The sequence below is a fragment of the Cucurbita pepo genome, chromosome 16, assembly GCF_057944985.1.
Source record: "Cucurbita pepo subsp. pepo isolate OVF chromosome 16, ASM5794498v1, whole genome shotgun sequence".
Taxonomy (NCBI): Eukaryota; Viridiplantae; Streptophyta; class Magnoliopsida; order Cucurbitales; family Cucurbitaceae; genus Cucurbita; species Cucurbita pepo.
This window is the reverse complement of record NC_141813.1, coordinates 195,813-206,565: the sequence shown is the minus strand read 5'-3', so window position 1 is coordinate 206,565 and position 10,753 is coordinate 195,813.

The window sequence follows — 10,753 nt, the reverse complement described above, 5'->3', positions numbered from 1 at the left end:
AATCATTAGATATGAAAATTCATCAGTAAAGATATTTTCGCTGATTCATTGAGATTTCAAAAAAAATAATGACTAATTTTTTTATCGAATAGTTAGGTTATGCAAATAGAAACAAGTGCGGTGAACGTAGAGATTGAACACGTGACCTTCAAATCTTAAATATGACGCTCTCTAAACTGAGCTATCCGTGCTAACATTAAAAATGAAAGTTTTTAAGTAAAGATATTTTTGCTAATTAATTTAAATTTTAGAAATAAATGATCACTAATTTTAGATTGAATAGTCAAATTGTGCAACGTGAACCATGTGTGGTGAACGTGGATCGAACACGAGACCTTCAAATCTTCAATCTAACGCTCTCTCAACTGAACTATCCACACTACTGTTAGAAATGAAAATTCATCAGTAAAGGTATTTTCGCTACTTCATTGAAATTTTAAATAGAAATAATCACTAATTTTTAATAAGATATTCAAGTTATCCAACTTGTATAAGGTGCGGTGAACTAGAACACGTTAGGTATTTCTGATAATTCATTGAGATTTCAGAAAGGAACAATGACTAATTTTAGATTGAATAGTCGGGTATGCAACTAGAATAAGTTGCGGTGAACGTGGAGATCAAACACGACCTTCAAATCTTCAGTCTGACGCTCTCCCAACAGAGCTATCCCCGCTAATATTAAAAATGAAAATTCATAAGTAAAGGTATTTCCGCTAATTCATTATGTTTAAAAAAGAAATAATCACTAATTTTAGATTGAATAAGCAAGTTATGTTTTTAGATTGTATAGTCAGGTAATAAACTTGTATTAGGTGCGTTGAACGTGGATAAAACACGTGTGACCTTCAAATCTTCAGTCTAACAATCTCCCAACTAAGCTACTTTTGCTAACATTAAAAATGAATATTCATCAGTAAAGGTATTGGGTACACTTCTGGAAATTCAACAAAAGGCAATAGTATTAGACCGAGATGCCAGATTTCAATCTCGCTTCTGGAAAATTCAACAAAAGGCATTGGGTACACAGTTATAGTATGACATTCCACCCATAAATAGATGGTCAAACATAAATACTCAAGTAAATATTGGAAGACATGTTGAGGGTATATGTGATGGATTTTGCAGGAAGCTAGGATAAGTACCTACCCCTTATGAAATTCGCTTATAATAATACTTGCCAAGCCACCATAAAAATGGCCACATACGAGGTTCTTTATGGACGAAGATTTCGATCCCCTATCTTTTCGGAAGAAGGGGGGCAAACGACAACTATTGGGCCAGAGCTGGTGCAAATTACCAATGCCGCAGTCCAGAAGATTAAAGCTAGGATACAGACCGCACAAAGCCGAGAGAAAAGCTATGCAGACCTAAGGCGCAAGGACATGAAATTGTAGGTAGGGGATCATATATTCCTAAAGGTAGCACCCCATGAGAGGGGTGCTCAGGTAGGGTGAAAAGGGGAAGCTAAGCCCTAGGTTTATCCCTCCCTTTGAGATATTAGAAAGGATTGGATCTGTGGCCCATAGAATCGGGCAATGCTCAAACTTGTCTGCAGTACATAATATCTTTCATGTATCCATACTACGGAAGTATACCCTAGATCGTTCGCACGTACTGGCTCATGAAACTCTCTTCTTGAGAGATGACCTAACATATAAAGAAGACCCGATTCAAATAATAGACAAGAAAGTCAAATGATTGAGAAACAAGGAAATCTCTCTCGTTAAGGTCCTATGGAAGAATCATAGAGTAGAAGAATCCACTTGGGAAACAAAAGGCAAATAAGAACCTTGTACCCTGACCTATTTTAGAATAAGCACTTTCGATGGAAAGTTTTCAAAGGAGAGGAGAATTTGCAACACTCAAGGTCTCCAATAAGAGACAGTGTATAATCCCTACTAGGTTGTATCTAGAAGCAAAGAACAAGTAAAATTGAAAAAATATTAAGAAAATGGTACATTTTCTAATTTTTATAAACTTCCCGAATCATTAAATTTTTTATAGAATAAGAATAACAAGGTGCTTAAAAAAGGAAGGCTCTGATCGGAGAAGACTTTTCTGGCAGAAGATTCAAAAAAATAAAGAATGAAATTATAGAAATTCTAGACGTTTCAATGGTAGTGGAAAATTCGTCTATAAATTATGAATTAGGGTAGACTATTAGGGGCAAGAAGCAAGCTTAATTGAGTACCCAATCGAGAGATACAAGTTTTTTGTTTTGGGGTATCGTGTTCATGGGTTTACCTCGAATTCGAGAACTATAGTCCACTATTCATTTCCAAACTTGTTCCTGCACCTTCTAAATAAGTTTACCCATAAGTTTGGTGAAGGAAAGAGGTCCTCAAAGTGCTAGTATGTTTTCACACGAATTAGTCCACGTTAGGTTACCCTCTAATGTTTTCCTAAGCAAAAACCTCAACTCCTAAAGCCTAACCGATGACATTATGTATAAACCTAGGTTCATCAATAATCCATGTACCAAGTACCGAGAACTATGTGAATAACATGCTAAATAAGTTGCTAGGATCCATACCCATAAGTAACCATTATCTGCATTACGATGTGTACTAAAAGGCCCCTATTCCTCTTTAGGTAGGATGTCCGGCAATATGTATCATGAGCTGGATGTTATGATAGGCCTACCTTTCCCATCAGCTAAACGAGATGTCCTGCACAACGATTTACCAGTAGGATTACATGATTATGACGATACCACTCATGTGTTCATGGGGAGAAAATTGAAGGTTATTTTAGGGGAAGGTTTTCAGGATCAGTATATGATACATAACACGATGACCTCTAAGTTCTAAGATCCTGAAAACATAACAAGAAGTAATATCCTAGCTTAAGGTCGCGATTAAAAACCTTCTAGTAGGCTACTTACTAAGTTTTACTCACTCCATGTTTATCATTTTTTTTCAAGTAACTAAGAGTTGGTCGTGGATGAGTGGACTTTGGAGTGTGGGCTATGGACTAACTTCTATTTTTAATCTAGTATTTTTTGTTCTTCTTTTGAGTCTGCTTCTTATTTTGTGTTTGTAACGAATATGTATATGTAACACCCCAAAAATGAAGGAAATTAGCTCCCATAAGAATAAGTCACTCATGAAAGACCCAAAGGATAGAAAGAAAAAAAACTTAAAGGATTAAGTAAGAACAAAGGACTTAGTCAAGTCACTCGTGTACCCTAACAAGTGATTTCAAGGAGTTAAAGGCCTTTTGAAAAGGATTGGAGAGGAAAAAGTAAATGAAAAGGGCAAAAAAGTCATTTTATCAATTATCAAGAATCTTTCCGGATTTGTAATTCCTTATCTAGAAGGAATCTCAAGATTCAAATTAAGCAAAAAATGATCAAAAAGCAATGAGGAATCTGTAGAAAAATTATGGATTTTTCGAGAAAAATAATAATAAAATATTCGGAAAGTGGCAAATTACCAAAATACCCCTAGAAGAATGGATAACTACAGAAATGCCACTCTAATTAGAATCAGAGAATCTACCGTGACCATCCGAGCAAAATCCTTCGAACTCAAATTTCAACCGTCGGATCTCCTCCAAAATTTGATATGATCTAGAACGAACACGCACGGATCATCACATCCAACGACTAGTATTCAAAGCCAAGATCGGTAAGGATATGATTGGAGTTGATATCTCTGAAAAAATTATCCAGAAAGTTCGATCTCTAAATAACGAAGATTCTGGAGCTCTCAATGTCGGTTTAAGCTCCTCCTATAAAATAAGAAGTAGGAGCAACAATACGGAATAAGAACCGAGAAAGGTCGATCCCCCAATCAAAGGCAATAAGCGTTTAGATTCTGGGTCTCCTACTCTCAGATTTCTTCCAAATTCGAGAGCAATCCTCCACCATTTCTCTTCAAACTTCTAAATAACGAAGAATCTGGAGCTCTCACTGTCGGTTTAAGCTCCTCCTATAAAGTTTGAGTAGGAGCAACAATACGGAATAAGAATCGAGAAAGGTCGATCCCCCAATCGAAGACAATAAACGTTTAGATTATGGGTCTCCTACTCTCAGATTTCTTCAAAATTCGAGAGCAATCCTCCACCATTTCTCTTTAAACTTATTCCTACCGTTTCTCAACAAGATTACCCACAAGTTCTATGAAGGAATAGAGTGCTGAAAGTGCCTAGAAACCATTCCCCCAATTCAATCAGCCATTGAAGAACTTCAAGAAAAACTTGAAAATCCAATCCGAGGATACATGATGATTCGTCGAGCAAGAATGATTCCAATCAGTTTTTGCACCTACAAGGAATGTTTCCATAGAATACCACGAAGAAAAATAACCTCGAGAGCGTGTCGAATTGAAGGAAATAGGTTTCAAAATTAAATTGGGGATAAGAGTCGAATTCCTATCTACGATCTCTTTTCCTTCAAATTAAGGATTCCTCTAACTTCAGAGGAAAAAGTTGAGTAAACTTGAGGAAGGAATCGAGAGATGACATCGTAGAACAAGCTACCCAAGAGATCGAAAATTTGGCGTTTTGAGTGAGTTGCATACCGAGAACGATTTTTGGAAATTAAGGTCTTACACTCAAAGACGTTCCTCCAAACCAATTCCTTTAGCCTGAAGAAAGGATATGGAAGAGGTTCAATGAAGAAATAGGGCCTTGAAACCCCTAGAATCGGCTACCCAATAAGAAATCCTTTCTTTTATCTCCAGCGATAAATCAGATTTTGGATGAACTTTGGAACCGAATATCTTAGGCTACTATCCACGAGAAGGTATCAAATCAAATCCCTAGCCCTTCCTTGTAATACCCATCTTTAAGTTTCACGATGAAATCGAGGAGAGAAATGCTGTAAATGTGGCTGGACAGGCCGAGTTTTAAATGGCGGCGACGCGAAAAATGCACATCTTCTTCCTGTTCAAAGGAAGAAAACGATGATATGGCCAGTTCAACTGAACTGTCCAAGTCAACTCAAAATTTGACCTTTTCTCGGGTTTTCTCAATTTTAACCCCATTCCAAACCGATTCTCATAGAAAATCTTATGGTTTCAGAAACTAGAAACAATAAGGACTATGTGGAAGGAAATTTGAAGTAAGCCAGATACTAGAAGCTCAAGAATGGACGTCCCAAACGTCGACGACGAGGCAAGTAGCCACCTTGGACTTTTTGTTAAGAAATAAGTAGAAATTGCTTGGATTTTCATATGAACCCTAAACCAAGTATGAATTAAGGATATATGAAAGAAAAACCCAAAGAACCGTGAGTTAAGACCCTGAACCGATCAAATAGCTCGAGATTTAAGTAACGTTAAAATAACCCACTATATGAGCTCCGCTGCATATCAAATTTTAATACTGAGCATATTATATTATGTTGAGGTTAGATATGAAATTTGGTGGTCATTGGATAAGGATAAGTAGGTAAAACAAGAAAGGGTGCAAAATGACCATAATGCCCCTAAGGTAATTTACCTTCGGTTCATGACCTAGATGACCTTCAAATGCTATGAAATTCATCAGTAGATCTTATTTTATGAAATGTTATATGAATTCTTATCCCAAGAGGTTATATAAGGTAACGAAGTTTGGGAGTAATTGGAAAACTTTAGTTAGCGAAACCAAGATATGGGAGAAAATGCTTATCACGATCCATATGACCTTTGCCATGAAGCACGATGTTTATAAGTTCCGTAGTCAATGTTGCCAATGTTTGCTGCACACAAAAAATGATAGGGATGTTAAATTTTTAAGTCGGTTTTGGAAAGTATGGTGGATAAATTGGGTACCAAATTTTTGTTTTCAACTTCATGTCATCCTCAGACTCATGAGCAAACTGAGGTAGTTAATAAAATATGAGCAGCATTGCTTATGGCTATTATTTATAAGAATATTAAGTCATAAATTGGGTAACAAATTATTGTTTTCAACTACATGTCATCTTCAGATTAATGAGCAAACTGAGGTGGTTAATAGGACACTTGGAGCATTGCTTAGGGCTATTATTTGTAAGAATATTAAGTCTTGGGACGAATGTTTGCCACTCATTGTTCTCTTTTTGAAGTTGCTTAAGGATTTAATCCACTTACGCGTCTTGATTTGCTTTCTATTCATTCTAATATTTTTGTGAGTAAAGCAGCCACAAGTAAGGCAAATGGGATCAAAACATTGCATAAAGAGGGGAAGGAGACAATTGAGAAACAAAATTTCAATGTTGCTACAAGAATTAACAAAGGACGGAATGAAATCATTTTTCGAACTAGTAACTGGGTTTGGATACATTTTCGCAAGGAGTGATTCCAATCTCAAAGGAAGACAAAGTTACATCCAAGAGGGGATGACCGTTATCAAGTCCTTGAAAGAATTAATAACAATGCATATAAAATGACTTAAGGGGATCGAGATTAAATCTCAGCCACTAACTTCTTTTGTGGGAGACTATAAATACCCACAAATTATTATGTAAACATCAGATTTATGAGGAATGAAATTGATCTCTCAAGTTGAGAAGTTCCCCTCCGAAATTCGAGTATCGCGTGTGAGCCATGCAGTCACGCTTTGACATTGTGTGGTTGAGTGAAATTCTCAACCTTCTACTTATTTTTGGGATTTCTTTTCTCCGTATTCATTGTAATTTATCGTGATACAAACAAGTTTATTCTTGTAGGGAATGTATTAAGCACATGGATTTATTAATTACGGTGAACTTTTGTATAAAACGAAGTAAATACAAATGGAGTAACATGAGACACAAGTAAACATAGTAATAAAAAGAAACTACATAAACTTAAAGGAAGTTAATCCCATGTGAAGTTAACATGACAATAATCGTAGGTTCTAAAGCACAAAAATATGTGGATAAATTTCATATATTGAGGTTGGATAAATTTCATATATTGAGGTGCGGAAAACATATACACATGGGCAACTAAAAATGATAGATGGAATGAACAAACAAAAATAATGAGTTTAAAATTACCAAACAAAATATCAATTTTCAAATGGAATGGAGAATAAGACCCTTCGAAAAAAGAAAAGGACAAAAGAAAAATATTAAATACATCTTCAACTAATGTATTTGGTTGAGAGATATTATGGCCAATATAAGAAAAATATAGCATTAACTAATTTTCATGGACACATTTGGATCCTTAGCATACTAAAATGACTGTTATTATTGGTATCAAACGAATAACAATTCATATCAGCTAAATCTTCCAATTGATAATTAGGCCAGAGAGAACTTGAATTTATTTTTATATCTATCAACATGTTTGCTACTTTTATCTAAAACTTGATCACGAATTTTTCTTATTTGCATTGTAAAATTATGTATTTCTATGGATATCATTTCTATTTCTAGAATTAAAACAAAAACATGTGGATAAATTTCAAATATTGAGGCGCATAAAAGATATGGACCAGCAACTAAAAATGATAGATCCACTACAAGGCATTTGGTCTAATGGTATGATTCTCGCTTCGGGTGCGAGAGGTCTCAAGTTTGATTCTCAAAATGCTCCCAACAATTATATAAAATTGAGGCATGCAATATAATAAGATTTGAAATAGGTTTTTTTTAAACCTTGAACCAAGAAGTAATTGAGATGGATATTTGGAAAGAAAAAAAAAAAAGGAAGCTATATTTAATTATAATTTACAAGTGTCTTTATAACATGTTAATAGAAGAGAGCAAACAACAAGAATAAACACACAAAGGAAACTTGTGTATGTATGATTCTCTTCAAATCTTGGAGACTATGAGGATTCCTCTCCTTTCTTGACATAATGACTTACTTTTTCGGGACTTGGACCATAAACAGTCATCTACTCTTACTCCTACTCCCTTCTCTAAGAATCAACATAGCATAATCATTCCATGAAGGCCGAGGTAGTCTTATAAAAGAAGATGAGGCTACCACTTTCAAATCATTCCATGAGGACTTGAGAAAGTTTTGTAAAAGAAGATGAGGGTACCACTTTCTATTGCAGAATTTCTATGTGAATAGAGAATGAACCATATTCTTGGGAGACAAGATAGAGCCTCGAGCCTAACTTCAAAGGCATTACACAAATTGTTCTATGATATTTTTTCTAGGAACTCTTTGTTATGTTGTCCGTTGAAGGTTTCAGGAAAGGGAAACAGATTCTCTATTGCACTGATCTCCCAATAGAAGTTTTACCTAGGTCATCTATCGTCACAACCCTTTTAAGGAAGATGCGCCCAAATAACCAGTGAACAATAACATTTAAAGAAGTTTTAGAGAGCGAGAAGAGGATTGTGATAGAAGTTGCCCTAGGTAAAACTTCTTTAAATGTCTTAGCCAATCATGACCTCATAATGAGGAGTCTCTTGGACAACAATAACATATGGACAACAAATGTCTTAGCCAATTGTGACGGTGATGATTGCTCAAGGCGTGTCGCCCAAATAATCGGTAAACAATAACATTGCACAAATAACCGCCTTGGACAACAAATCGTTTACAAGAATGGCTGAGACATGCAACATGCAACCACAGGCAACACGCCTTGGGCAATCATGACTATGACATCTGCCCCCACACAATTTATTGGATGAGGCTGACTTTAGGTCTCTCGATGCGCTTCCAGCTGATCTCATAATGAGGAGTCTCTTCCAACCTACTAGGTGCTGTTGAAATCACTTCTCGGTTTGTTGAGTCTTCATGTCTTCTCTGTTCGTGTCTTTCCTACTTTCTTCGCTTGAAACTTTTTTCTTATTTGTATGACGTCATACCACCTGCTTCTGCTTGATGCCTTTTGGGTCGAAATAATAACGTTTCAAGTTACTAACGTGGACAAAAAGGTTAGTCCGCATCCATAAGAGAAATTGGATTCTATATGATGTCTTCATAATCTTATGGATAACTTTAACTAGTCCATAGTATTTTCACACCAGTTTTTGGTTCTTGTTGCTTTGAACTCGAAGTTTATCTGAACTCTTTATTTTTCTTGAAATTATTGTGGTTGACGCTTCCAACTGACCCTTCTCTTCATCCGTCTAGATGATATTTCTGTGTGAACAGGTGTTGCTTCAGTGGTTTGTTTCTGTCTCCCTTCTTCAGTATCTAACCTTGTTTTTGTCTCTTCTGGTGGGGATAAATCCATTATCTGACCTTGTTTTGCGTCGTGGTGTTCATGTAGTGGCAACAAGGTTTCTATTGAGGTTGGCTCACTCGAGCTCCCCTTTTTAATTACAACAGTAGCAGCAAGCGTAGATTCATCATGGCTATGATTCTTTCTCAACTGTAGTATCGACATCATTTTCAACCCTCTTGGTTGATGGATGTTTTTCTGATGATCATTGGGTTAGACACCATTACTACTAGACATTTTGCTAGGGGCATGTAAATGACTTTGTGTTTCAGCAGGACATTCATTCCTGACACGACGTCGAAGTCATCCATTTCAACTATCACTAAACAATTTGCCTAGTCCAAGGCTCCAGCTTGATTAGAGTTCTCATTGTGACTCCTAAGACAGGTAAAGCTTCCAATTTGATGGCGTTCATCTTTCCTGTATCTTGATGCCAAAGGATGTTAAAATATTTTGCATCTGTCTCCATCATGAGTTGTGGGTGGCTCTAGAGTTGACAATCGTGTTCCTTACTACTTTGTGCTTTACCCAAACCTCGACATACATAATATATATATATTCATTTAACTATAACACATATGGTCCATGAAAGAATTGTAACTCTTATGCTCATTAATATTATAATGGCTACTGCCTAAATTATAACCTAAAGTTGATAATTGATGTCCAATTAGCCAACCCTAAATTTGTAATCATTTGGAGTGATTGAAATTACAATGGAAGTAGTTTAAACTCCTAGTACCTTAAAGAAAGTTGGTCTCTTCTAATAAAACACGAAGTTCTCTTTAATATCATTAATACAATTATGCTAGACATGAAACTACAACTGCGTTCAATTTAACTCTATTTTATTGTCATCTTGAATGACGTGTGTATATATTCTTGATTTACCTTGATATTTTATATTAGTTAAGTTTTTTGCAAAATCACAATTAAACAACAACAAAGATGAACTTTGGTCTGTTTATTATTTTAAAGAAAATTTCTTTCTCTATCTTATTCCTAATAACTCTGCAACTAAATTCATATTATGTTAAGAAACAAATTTTTTACTCGCAAGAAGTAAAATATGCAACTTTAACTAAAATTTCATCTAAACAAATTTTATTGCCATACAACATAGATGACAATTATAGCCTTCAAACAAAAACTAGAGTAGTTGTGGTGAATGGGATAGAAACTCTAGTGTTCATCCATAATATACAACCACTACCTAAATTATGACCTAAAAATTTGAAAACATAAGTTGTAGTTGAAAATTACATAAAACAATCCCCTAAATCAAAGAACTCGTGTCTAATTAGTAAACCCTAAAGATAGTAGCTAACATAGAGTAATTGAAGCTCCACATGAAGTAATTTAATTTTCCAGTTACTTAACTAAAGTTTATCTCGTCTTTAATGAAGCATGAGTTGCACTTAAGTTCATGAAATATTTATAGACTCCAACTCTTAGTACTATTAATGCAATTATATTTCATATGAGTTTGTCATAAATCAAACTATGGTACATTCAATACAACTTCATTTTCTTGTCATACGAAGCAAAATAGAAGAATTAAATCAAACAAACTGACGAACTGAGCCGAATAAATCCAACCCAACCCAAACTGATTAGTTTGATTCATTTGTTGGGTTGTAGTTTATTCGATAACACTTGCCTA